Below are 12,599 nucleotides of genomic sequence, written 5' to 3'. Positions count from 1 at the left end.
TCAGAATGTTCCCATTTTCATTGTGTTGTACTGATGATAATTTAAGTATTAGGGGAAAATCCATTTATAAATTAAACAAAATGACTTGATATCCATCAGTCCCCTAGTTCATCAAGCTGTTCAAACACGGGGAAGATTGGCTGGTCGGCCTGGGTCTTCCGAGAGCGCTGGTAATTAGATCTGCGAAGGATTTATTCTTTGCTGATTGGGGCTTTAAATTAATTGAAGTTCCACATTTGTGGTTTTGTCCTTTTTGTACTTTTTTAGAGGAGATATTTCATATTCTTGTGTGGTGGAGTGCTTGGCCAAGCAGCAGTGGTTTAAATGTTAATTTTTCTCATGAGAAGTTTAAGATTTTTAATGAATCAAGGCCTGATTTGAAGTGCAAAGTTTTATTTGCTTACTTGGGAAATTATTTTTGCACTCTTCAAAGATGCTTGTACTTTCCTTGATCTGTTGTTTTAAAACAGATTCTCAATACAAAAGCATCTTATTAGAAAGAAAAATAGAAAAACCTATCTTAAGATTAATATTAAAATAATTCAGCATACTTCCAAGAAAATAATTTGGCCTGCCTAAAAATAATCACAATATGTTTGCTCACACAGAAGGGAGAAAACATATTTGCCTCTTTTGTAAATATTTTAATTCCATCTAGAACCAATCCATGTTTCCTCACTAAAGTTAACTGTAGCTTCTAGGGCATTCATTATTCCATAGCATTGGTGATCAGCCTTCTCCAACAAGCCCCACATATGAGAAAAGAGAATATCTAAGACTATTCTTGACTATTCTTTATCCTTTAAAAATGAAAATAATTTTGTTCAGGATGGAAGTCATATATTCTTATACCATAGTTCACTGACTTTACTGAATAGATATGTCAGTGAGATAATTGGAATTGTTTTTTAGTCAATAGAATGTTCATATCTGGGCATATTTGAGAAGGAGCACGTGAAAATAGTTTTCTACTCTTTCATCCTGAAGTTGGATTGGGGAACCTTGATTCCTCATCACTCAAACATGCAATGAAGAAGAATTTAAGTTTACAAGACTTTATATGAAGGAAGGCCTTGGAAAGAATCACAAAGTCTCAAGTTTAGAAGGATCTTTGTAATCCTTTAACCTATCCTCCAACATATGCAGCCAATCCTCTATAGCAAAAACAACAGGTAATCTTTCTAGTCCCTGCTAGAACCTGACCCTGATAGGAAGGTCATGGATTTGTAAGGCTTCCCACTCCATTGTAGAGCAGTTCCAATAGTTACTCCAGCTACGGAGCCAAAATCTACTTTGCTGCAACTTCTCTCTACTGATCCAAGGTCTGCCCTCTGGGACCATGCTTCCAAAATATGTGAAGACATATTTAAGGGGCTGTAATAGGGAAGAAGGAGTAAATCCTCCCTTCCAAGTCAAACAATGCTAATTCCACATCTATTATTCAAGGGGGCATTCCTAAGAGCCTTACCAGTCTAACATCCTGCCCTGGCTGTGCTTCTGCTGATTGGTGACCCTCTAAAAGTGTGGTTCAGCAAATGGAGCATAGCCCACTAGATGTATCCTGACTAGTACAAAGCAGTGTAGACAGTGTACTTCCGTTAATGCAGCCTAAGGTTGAATTAGATCCTCTTGGAAGCCAAGTCACCCTGTCGATTCACATGGAGTTTGATGTCTCTCCACATGCACACTGAGGGTGAGACTTGGGGAGAAAAGCCACAACCTGTAAACCAGTTCTACTAGAGCATCCTAGGCTAAAGTCAAAAGAGAATGGTAAACCCAAATAAGTATTTTAATATAAGAACTCTTGATAAGTCCCATGCCTTCTATGAAGCAGCAGCATGCATAAAACAACTCCAGGTACATTGTTAAAATCAGTTCTCACCTATTAATTCTGGATACTAGGAGAATAGATATTCCCTTCAACTGTTACCTTTAAAGGTACCCTATCGTTTAACAATGAAGTATAATTGAAAGGCACTAAAAATTTACTTAGGTTTCCTTCCTCTGCCTTCACCAGCCTTCCTTTAGCCATCCTCACTAGTGAAATTGAAAACTCTGCTTTCCGCATTGCTTAACAACTTGGGCTCATGAGTGACAATCACATAAGAGGAGGCTCTCTCTTCCTTGATGGCGAGTGTGGCTCTCATCAGTAAAGAACGTTAAGCTACCTTAGCCTTAAAAAGTCTGTAGTGTTGGTTATTTGCAATCTTTGGCTTTAAAAAGCAATTAGATTGACTGCTCAAATACTGAAAAGCAGCATAGGGTGCTACCTTGAACGAAATATCTTCACTAATGCAGATGATCGCTCCAAGGGAATTACTTAAAAAGTTCATGTCAGGCACTACATCCCAAAGCTGCTTATGTTTCTTAAAAGCTGAAAGAATTTTAACAAGATTTCTTAATTCTTAATAACATGAAGGAACATTTTTGAAGACTGTTGTTCATTGCATCATAATCTCTTAAACTCTGATAAAACACAGATTCTTTTTTAAATAGTGGTGTAATTTAGTTGGAAAGGGGATATCGATATATGGTTATTATGAAAATGAAAGGACTAGTAGGTATGGAATTTTTCAGAAGCACTGATGTGTTCAGCGTAGCATTACTAAATGACTGAAATCTAAATAACATTTGGCATTATAATCAAAGGAAATAAGTGACTAAAGCAGTCTAAGAGCCAGCGATACTGTGCCGTAATAGGAATTCTATTTCTTTGAACTGCCAGCCTGAGATTGTCTTGACTCAGTCTCAAGATACAGGGGTCAGGGAAGAAGATCTGTTGACGGGGCAGCAAGCCCAAATACATATTTTGTTAGTATCCACATTTATTAATAGTTTAGTAAATACATTATTTCCCTTACAGAAATCTTAAGTCAGGCATGAGAAAAATAAATGGGTGGCCTTGTTTAAAAACTTATACAGTTCTAGGGTGCCTGTTTAAGGGTTGATGTGAACATTTTGGAAAAGACTAATCTTTGCTATTCTGTAGGCTCCTCTGGCTTGGGGAGCAGAGAACCTCCGAACATGCCATTTAGATGGGTCATTTTCTTTTTGTAGATCTGTGTGTGTCTTTTCATTATTCTTAATGATTGTATAATCTTGGGATTATGAGTGCTAGCCTCATCTTTTTCATAAATTTAAATGCTTAGTAAACATAAAAACAGCTCTTCAAGAAATCCTGGAGAAACGTTAAAAGTCTCTCTATTTTGAAGGCAAAGAATATTCCTTAAGTTAGATCATAAAATTATTGTGCTTTTACTCCTTCTTCCTTCTTAATGAAAGTTTTTTTTAATTATAAAATTAATTCATATTCCTTGTGAAAAATTCAGGGAACACAAAAAACAAGGAATGAAGACCAATAAACATTCCACCACCTAGAAATAACCACTATTCATATATATACTCTACATATCCTCCTAGATTTTGTTTCTCGTATGTGTGTAGCTTTGTGGCAGGGATTTTTTGTAATTTTTTGGTAAAATAAGATTATAACATACATGCTTCTGGTAACCTGCTTTTTCATTTAACCTCCCAGGCATCTTTCTCTATCATGTTTGTCTCTCTAAGATAAAATTCTCTTTCTGTCTCCAGTGGCACTGAGGACCACTGTCCTGGGCCTTGCTTTGGAGGGAATTCAGCCAGGACGAGGGTTTCTTGCAGCTTATTGAATGGGTGTGAGCTCAGAGAGGGAGAAATCAATACTGCACCAGATCTAGACAATTTACCAAAATGCATGAGGCAGTATTTTGGGGGAAGAATAACTATTGCCTAAAATACAGGTTATCATGTTTTGCCTAAAGGTTCAGACAGAATCTAGCCTGTTTTGTGGGATTAAGGTAATCATTATGGTAATATGATCTTTATGCTATAACAGCTACTCTATGGCCTGAATATGTTAAAGGCAAGAAAAATCGGAACAGTAGAGTACTTGCCTAAATGGACATAATCTTCATTTTCTACTTATACCTCTATGCTGTGATAAATTTGATCAACTCCTAATTCTACCGAAACAGGAACTCAATTCCTCTGACATTATTAGATGATTTTCACAATAAGTGATATAATTAGAGGAGCAAATGTTTAGGAATAACAATAAAGAATGTAAACATTTATCTGAGGGTCAGATCAACATTTTGTTTTAAAAACTGCTTGGATATGAGATACACTTATACTCCTATGGGTGAATTTTTTACCATCTGGTATACAGTTGGAAGAAGGGGACTTATTTAGGTTTGTTGTTGTTTTGGGTTTTTTTTGTTTTGTTTTGTTTTTGGTATCAGTTCAAGTTTCCTATCAATGAACTGAATTTAGAAGTTAGGCAAGGGAAACCAGCTTACTAACCCCACATCCAACCCCAGTCCCCAGACAATGTGACTGTATCTACAGCACTTTCTGCTGTACTGCAAATGTCAAACAGAAGGTGTAATGGATTTAATATTAGCGCTGGCCAAGGTGTTGAGGGAGCTGTTAATAATGTCACTCCAGTTATTGATCTGAAGCCTTTAAGAATCAGAGAAAAGTGAGAGATCCCCTACTGGGGAAAGGCATACAGTGACTGGTTTTTATTGCCAATATATTTCTACATATAGAGTGGCAACTTTCTGGAATTATGTTATCACCATTAATCTCTGTGAGATTTTTGGAGTCATTATATGGTAAGATAATATCATGGAGACTGCTCAGCATGCTAATTCTAAAATATTGGTTCAAGTTTTTTTAAGACATACATGGAGCTTAAAAACTTGCAGTGGTGACTACAGCATTCAGACAAGCTGCCAAATGATAGGTTTGTTAGCACTAGATTTATTACTTGAAGTTGTACACAGCAAACTATATAGTCACTAGGATCAGCTGTACTCCACTTTTATCTTTCTAAAACTCTGAATATAAACTGTGTAGTGACTAATGTGAGATAGAAATGGATCTCATTCTTACAATTAGTGTACCTTTTCAGGAAACTGCTAATCCTTCAATCTGAATGGCAGTTTGTATGCAATGAAATTCTGCTTTCCATAGTCCCCAACTAATAAATGAAATTAAAATGTTTAATTTATGTTGAATGTTTATCAAACTGTAAACACATTTAATTCCTTTCCATATTCATATAATATACAAAAAGATAAATCCATCAGATAACAGCACCACAGTGATCTCTGATGGATTGAATTGAGATGTGTCTCCGGTGGGGCTGTAGCAATGATCTGGACAAGTTCATGATGCCCCCAAACCAGCTCACTCCTGTTAATACTCAGGTACACTTGTATGTGGCAAATCTAATAGTCAGAAAGCAGCCTAACAAAAACTAATCTTTTTATAAGTCAAAGAGATCATAATTTAGGTATAAACTCAGCTCTTATCCAAAAATTATATATCTTCCTCAACTGTTTCATTGTTATTTTGAAATGAAATAGAAATTATCTTCTTGCCAACCCTAATGAACATGATCCATATACTCCAAAAACAAGCCAGTTCTCTTACAAAGTTAGAATTATTATTTTGCCCCCAAAAGCTACCTTGATGCAGCACTATTTTTTCCTGAGGAAAGTAGGCTATTTTTTTAAATGTCACCTTTATCCCCAGCTATATTTTTCAAGGTCACCTGGAACTACCACAGAAGGGAAAAATACTTTCCACTGCTCTCCTCTGGTATGCAAGGCCTAGGCACCCTTATCACCTTAATTTGTGTATGATCACACTTTGGTGTGCTTGTCTGTATATGACAAGAACATTAGCAAAGCAACCATTTACTCCTAGAATCTTGCCTAAAGGGGCTTAGATAAATAAAGTAAAATCTCTTCTTCCCACCAGGCTCTCCTGGCCCAGTACCTGAGCTCTGCCCTGCCAAGCCGGTTCCCAGAACGCATAGCTGCAGTACCAGGCATCCTTTGGGACCTAACACCTTGACCCATGAAAATCAGCATTGGTGATTCACTTAGCTACAGAAGGGCAGCCTCCCTTTCATTCCCAGAAGAAATGATGTATCTCAGCGTAGTTCTGCCTACCATTCTGAAAATCACAGAGGTTACACCTCAAAAAAGCACAGCTTTTATATAAATTAATATAATGGTATTTACAGGGTAGCAAATGTTTTGTTCAGTAATAGACGTATAGGTCTCTTATCAAAATATACAATAGGTTCACTCAGTTTATATGTACCATTCCCCCCCAACCTTCTATTGAAAGCTTAGAAAATCAATTTTTTAAACCCATTATTTTTAAGTTTTTTAATATAGCTCTCTAGATCATAATTTTGACTTCCCTTTATCTATAGTGATAAGGGGAACATTTTTAGAGTTTCTAAAATGAAACCCAAGGCAAGTTGTTAATGATGACCTATTCTTCCCCATTTCAAAAAAAATGTGGCTGTCTTTGTCATTAGATAATTAAAAGTTATAGATTCTATTTCTATAGCTCTTGCCTTGAACAAAGCACAAGTTATTTGCTTTTAATACATACCATTGCATGGAAATTTCATCCCTGTCCAAATTATACCATTCTGAATTCTTCATCTGCACTAAACACCAGACATACGAAGGATCAGTTACCTGGCATTGACTGAGCTTTGCAGGGTGCACAGATCGGAAGAGGCAGAACTGGCTGGAAACCATTGCCACCCCTAGTGAGCAATTTACTCATGATTGCTTGGGGAAAATACTGGAAATATTGCTTCTGTGTAAAGTTTGCAACTTCTAGTTGTCAGCTCTTTGCCAAGCAGTTATTCCCAAGTATAGCTTTAGCAGCAAAGCTTACTCAGGCCACTGTGATAATGGTTGGCATTCATATCCTACTCAGTATATGCAGAGCACAGAAACCACTAATTATAGGAGTGAATTCACACCATATCCCTCTGAGGCAGGTCAGTGTGATACCCTCGTTTTACAGCTGGGGAAAAAAGTGATGGAAATTCTAAGTGGCTTGCCACAAGCCACACCATTTAGTTTAGCAGCCAAGATTAGACTAAAGGACTCAATGTTAGGGTTCGAGTAGGTGGGAAGCTTAGGGACTAGATGGAGAAAGGAAATAGGACCCTGCTAGGAATCAAACCAGAGGAATGTTCTCCAAGGGAATTCTGAAGTCGGGAGAAAAACCTAACTATCCCCTTATGCACATACTTCACTTGGCTAAAACATCTTTTTTTTTAAAAGATAGTCTCTTACTTGGGACTAAAATCTATCCAATCCTTTTCTTCACTTTCATCCCTACACTGATACTCATAGCACAGTGAACAGTAACTAGCATCCTGACAGGCAGAATTCAACCCCGAGTGCCACCGTCCGCATTAGCCGTAGGCCTCCCAGCCAGGAGCACAGCCACGATTGCCTCTGGACACTTGGCCTCTGCTCTGTGTCAGCCAATGCTGGGCCACACTGCACAGTCTCTCCGCGCTCTTCCTTGCAGGGCCAGTCTGCCAAGGCAAGTGTGGGGTGGAAGAAGAGCAGTGGTGTCCATCCTGAGGTAGACGTTTCCTCCTGGAGGCATCCACTCATGCAACACGATCATGGTTTTTTATTAATAGGTCCCACAGGAAACACTGCCAATCTCCTATTAGTTGACAAAATTAGCTTGAAAAGAGTGAACAACTTGTCTTTTCTCTAGTTGTTATTAACTAGAGTGAATTTACATTCAAGATCCAGGCCCACTTGATAACAGGGATTGTGTGGATGATTCAATACAAATACGTCTGCCACGTGTCAGATATTAAACACTGTGGAAACCGAGAGCTCCCAGCCTCCCAGGAACTGACCATCACGTGCAGGGGACAGATGATTGACCCACTGCAGGAGTGTGGTGGTGACGATCAGGGCACCACGGTGTAAGGAGGATGGCACTGTAGCACAAGCCGCTGCTGCTACCAGAGAAACTAACCGCCCAGAAATATTGCTTCTTTGGGAATAAGGTGCTTTGACATGCCTAGACATAGATAGACCATGACAACTACCAGGGTCATTGATGAATATTATCAAGGGTTTTTTTGGTTGCTTTTTGTTCATTTATTTAATTAGCCTAAAAACTGCCTAACACCATGCTTGTTGCATGACAGGTTCACAGAAACTATTAGTTCCTCTGACTGTTGCTCTTTCTGACTCTATTGAAGGGTGCCCCTCAACAGCTTCCCTTCCACTTATGGGGCAGATTTCACTAACTGAAATTCAGGAAATCCTAGCTTTGGAAAAACTGTACTGACTCTTTTAGTTTTGTCTACTCGAGGTATAACTTGTTGCAAATATTCTAATAACATTAATGATACATTAATAGTTTTCATAATGTTTTACCTGCATGTTCCAGGTACAAGAGGCATTTATGAGTGATTTATTTCTCAAGATGACCCTATACCACGAGTAGAGGTGGCAAAGGACTTGCCCCACACTAAATTGTGGACTCAGGATTTGAACTCAGGCCATGTTTTTGTTTCAAGCACTTGACTATTAATATGTGCTTACCAAGAGCCTGAGAGGTCGATGTGACACCTGCCCTTAGGAAACTGGTTATCAGCAGAAGATTTATACACAGTCAACAACACGAGAAGAAAGATAGGGTTGCAATCCTCAATTGTGGCCTAAATATGGCAAGTAGTATAAGAAATCAGGGAGTGGCTCAATGATTGTAGGCAGGCTTCAAAGAGGAGGGGTGAGTGACATGCCCTGCGTGAAAATTAACCTAAGAGCACAGAGGCAAAGGCTCATCCCAGTAGCACAGTGGGAGTGAGCGGCTGAGTTTGGGAGGCAGGAGGGAGCCCCGTCTTCCTCACTGAAGCAAAGGTCCGCGCTTGTCTAAGACAGGGCCAGATCGAGGAGGAGCTGGGCTGCCAGGGTGAAGCATCTGAGATCTGTGTGATAAGTTCTGAGTATGACTCACTGAAGAGAAAAGTGACGCAATGAAAATATTATTTCATCACTGATAAATATGAAAAAAATCTCAAATTTACAAGGAACCTCCCTTGAGGATCATATCATATTAATACAACTACCCAGAGCTTCCTGAATCCCTTGTGCAACACCACTGCTAACAGTCATTGATGCTCACGTGTGTCAGGCACTTTGCTGATTTTGTTACATGCACCACCTCATTCATTCCTCGCAGAATACTATGAAGATGATACCATTATTTTTCCCATTTTACAGATAAACTAAGAAAAGAACAACTAAAAAAACTTACAAAAGTCATACGAAAGCTAGTAGATGGAGAGTCTAGAATTTGAACCCAAGCAGCCTGGCCCCAGAGCCTCCACTCTTCACCCATCCTCCAATGTGCAGCCCCTGGGAAACAGCGGTCCGACCCCTGCCTGAGACCACCAGCTGGGGGCGCTCTCCACCCTCCCCAGGCAGCACTGACTAGTTGAGTAGTCTTCCCTATAATATAGGTAACTTAGGTTCACTGGACTTCATACTGAATCCTTTATTTTTGCAAGAAGGTACAGGATGGGTTAAACAAGGAAGACTGGAAACAAAAGAAATCACGTAAGGGACTATTTCTGTAACCCAGAGTGAGTGAGTAGACCTTGAGAAGAAGAATTTTTGAGAAGCCTTGCAAAGGAAGAAATGAAAATTTGGAATTAAGATAATATTTAGAAAAAGGCAAAAGTAGACCTTTCAGCCAGGGGCTAATGTTTAACACTGTAAAAATTATGCAAGTCTTAAGCTTTCACACATGATTAGAATTGATGATGCCATATGTCCACTCTTACTTTTTTATAAATTGGTAATAAAACCTGGAAAATTTTGAAAATTACAAAATTACATATGCTATTGATCATGAAATATTAATATGTATATTCCCTTAGGGTTCAAAGCTGTTCCTCTCTATGTTTTATTCAAGTATATCGTGTGCCTTTGGTAAAATGTCAGTGTTCTGGTCAATGCCTGTAACTTGTCGGGGTATCCTTTCTAAGTAAAAACACCAATAAGGGCACTGAGAAAATTGACAGCAACTCTCCTGTGTGCCCGTGTCCAGCCATTTCTTTATTAAAGATGATGTTAGAGTGGAATCTAAAGTATCTGTTGAGCCCTCAAATTACTATTAGTCAAAATTAGGTAGAAATTGATTGAATTGGTATTAAAATTGAATAAAAAATTCAACCAATATTTAGGGAAATACTTTCCAGTTCATGAAAGTAATATAAAAGTCTAATAATATCTATAATTGCATATCTGTAGATTAGATATGGAAAACATTCATTTCTTTACACATTCAGCCATTTATATTGCATGTGCATGAGCCAGGCTCTGTCCTGGATCCTGGGCTATACTAGTTACCAAAGATGTCCCTGCTGTCACAGAACTTATAGTCATACAAGCCACCTCTTAAAAGGATTTCTGTTGAAAGATTCAGTTAACAGAGGTCTCCATTTTATAAACACTGGGTAAATTTGTACATCAGTTTGTAACAGACCAGTTGGTTTTCTCTGCTTTCTAAAAAGCACAGCCGACAAAGTCTAAGCTGGCACTTCCAAAATGTTTCTTATCATAACTGCCCTAAGAGATGCTCTTTGAAAAAAGAGTGTCCCAGTTAAATAGCATAGGAAAAAGTTTGGTAGCACATCCTCTCATTGGAATTAACAATTAATACTAACAGTGAAAATTTGAAATTTGTGTGAGATCAATAAATGTATCTATTTTTTAAAAACTTGCCTTCTCCAATTTGTTTGACAATGGGAAAAAAAATTTTTTTCAGAGAAACTCTTACTGATACTCCTGATGCACATGAGCAAGCCCTGTACATGCCCATGTTTCTGCTAGCTGGGTGCCACACCCTTCTTCCAAGACCCTCCCAGTGCAAGCAGAGTCACAGGCCAGCCACTCAGCTCAGAGGTTCAGTCTTCCAGTTCCTTTGGTAGATCTTCCCAAATATTTCTCATCAGTCCTCGGGGTGCCCTTGCTAAAAGTGATCTCCCCAGCTGTATCTGGTAACTAACTGAAAAGTTTCAAAACAAGAGTTGTCAGATCCGAGTTCCCGTTTTCAGTGCAACCCTGACCTTTGTTCTACAGGTTCTCTCACATCCCTTTTTCACCTTGTCCTCCCTGTTCTACGTTTGCATACATAGAACACAAAAGTCTCTGGTTTTCCATCCATGACAGCCATACACCTATAGATTCCAGTTGGCTACCCAGAGAAGTGTGGTGGTGGTAATCAGTTACTAGGTTGTATTCTCTGATTTGTAGCAATTCAATTAAATTGCGCTGCCTATATTAGAGATTTTTTAAATCTGCATTCTGGTTAACTTGCAGGTTACCTTAATAACTGAGTTGACTACATATGAAGATGATAATCCTGACCCAAATTTTTAGGACACAGTCCTTACATATTTGCAACTGATACAGAAATAGTGTAAGTGCATAGGGCCTTGGAAACAGAGAGCCTGCATTCATATATTTACCTCCAGGCTCTGATACTTACTATATATGTGACCTTGAGCAAGTTAATTAACTAGTATGTGCCTCGGTTTCCCCATTATAAATGTTTAGCCCTCTGGTCTTGATTGAAGCATAGTATAAGGATGATCACCTGTTGATTTTATCTTCAAATGGAATATATACTAACATATCTTACAAGGGTATTATGAGTTAATACATGTAAAATGCTTATAACAGTGGTATAACACATAGTCAATGTTCAATTAGTATTATCATTAATTCTGTTGAGCTAAGCATCCTCTTAGAACCAAGCTCATTCCTTACGAACAGGCTGGCCAGGGGGTAGATGACGGGAGGTTGACACCTATGCATGAAAAGCTTGCATTGGGGCTTCACTGACTCTACGGTCCAGATTAAGGGGCCCAGATTCGACTGTATCACAGTACCCAAAATGTGTGCTTCTGAAAATACACACATAGACCCTAAATGGAGTCCTTTTGTAAAGATTCCATTTAAGGGAAAATATACTTTTAGAAGTAAATAATTTACATTTCTCAAACCTCTGTGATACTTAGATTCTTTTTTGTAAATCCACTTTTTTGTATACTCAGTTGTCTTAAAGCTTAACAGAGATGCATAATTCTTATTCTCAGAAGTCCATTCCACTGTTTCTAGATTCTGCACACTAAGATATGCCTGCTGACTTTCCTTTTTCTAACGCTATCTTGGAGCTGGGCCAGTTCCACTTTGGAATAGACCTTGACGTTGGTCTCCAAGGGTTTGAAGCTTCTAGCCTGGCCTGTTAAATTGTGTTCTGCTTATGACCCAATGATTTAGCTGGTGAATAGCACATACAATCTATTTGACTGATATTTTCCCTTTTTCCAGCTGGGGTATTGTGATGTGGCCACAGCAACAACATGGACTATGTTCCACAAAAGACTAAAGCAATCCAGCATTGGATGTTAGGTCTCCACAACCTAAGTTTACTATCAAATCAGCTATCATGTAGCATTCTGGTCTGTGCTGGAGAGGGGGGTGGGAGTACTCAGTATTGGTTTGAACTTTAAATGAATCAATTTATTTTGCGCAGGAGGACTTCAGTTCATCACTAATCCTGAGAACTAAAATGAGTGTAGATCTGGTGGAATGCATTATAAAGGCAAGAGAGATGCCCAGGTGCCCTGGCCATAGGTGCTATATATGGACTTAAATAAATAAATTAAGAAACTCATTTCACATAGGCCA

At 38.6% G+C, this 12,599-nt stretch overlaps 1 protein-coding gene across 8 annotated transcripts in view; it reads left to right on the top strand.

Moving 5' to 3' along the window:
- Positions 1 to 12,599, top strand: part of NPAS3 (neuronal PAS domain protein 3) — an 833,226-nt gene that overhangs the window by 708,475 nt on the left and 112,152 nt on the right. The window lies entirely within an intron of this gene.

This window comes from Lemur catta, chromosome 1 (genome assembly GCF_020740605.2).
Source record: "Lemur catta isolate mLemCat1 chromosome 1, mLemCat1.pri, whole genome shotgun sequence".
NCBI lineage: Eukaryota > Metazoa > Chordata > Mammalia > Primates > Lemuridae > Lemur > Lemur catta.
This window is presented reverse-complemented; position numbering and strand designations above follow the sequence as displayed.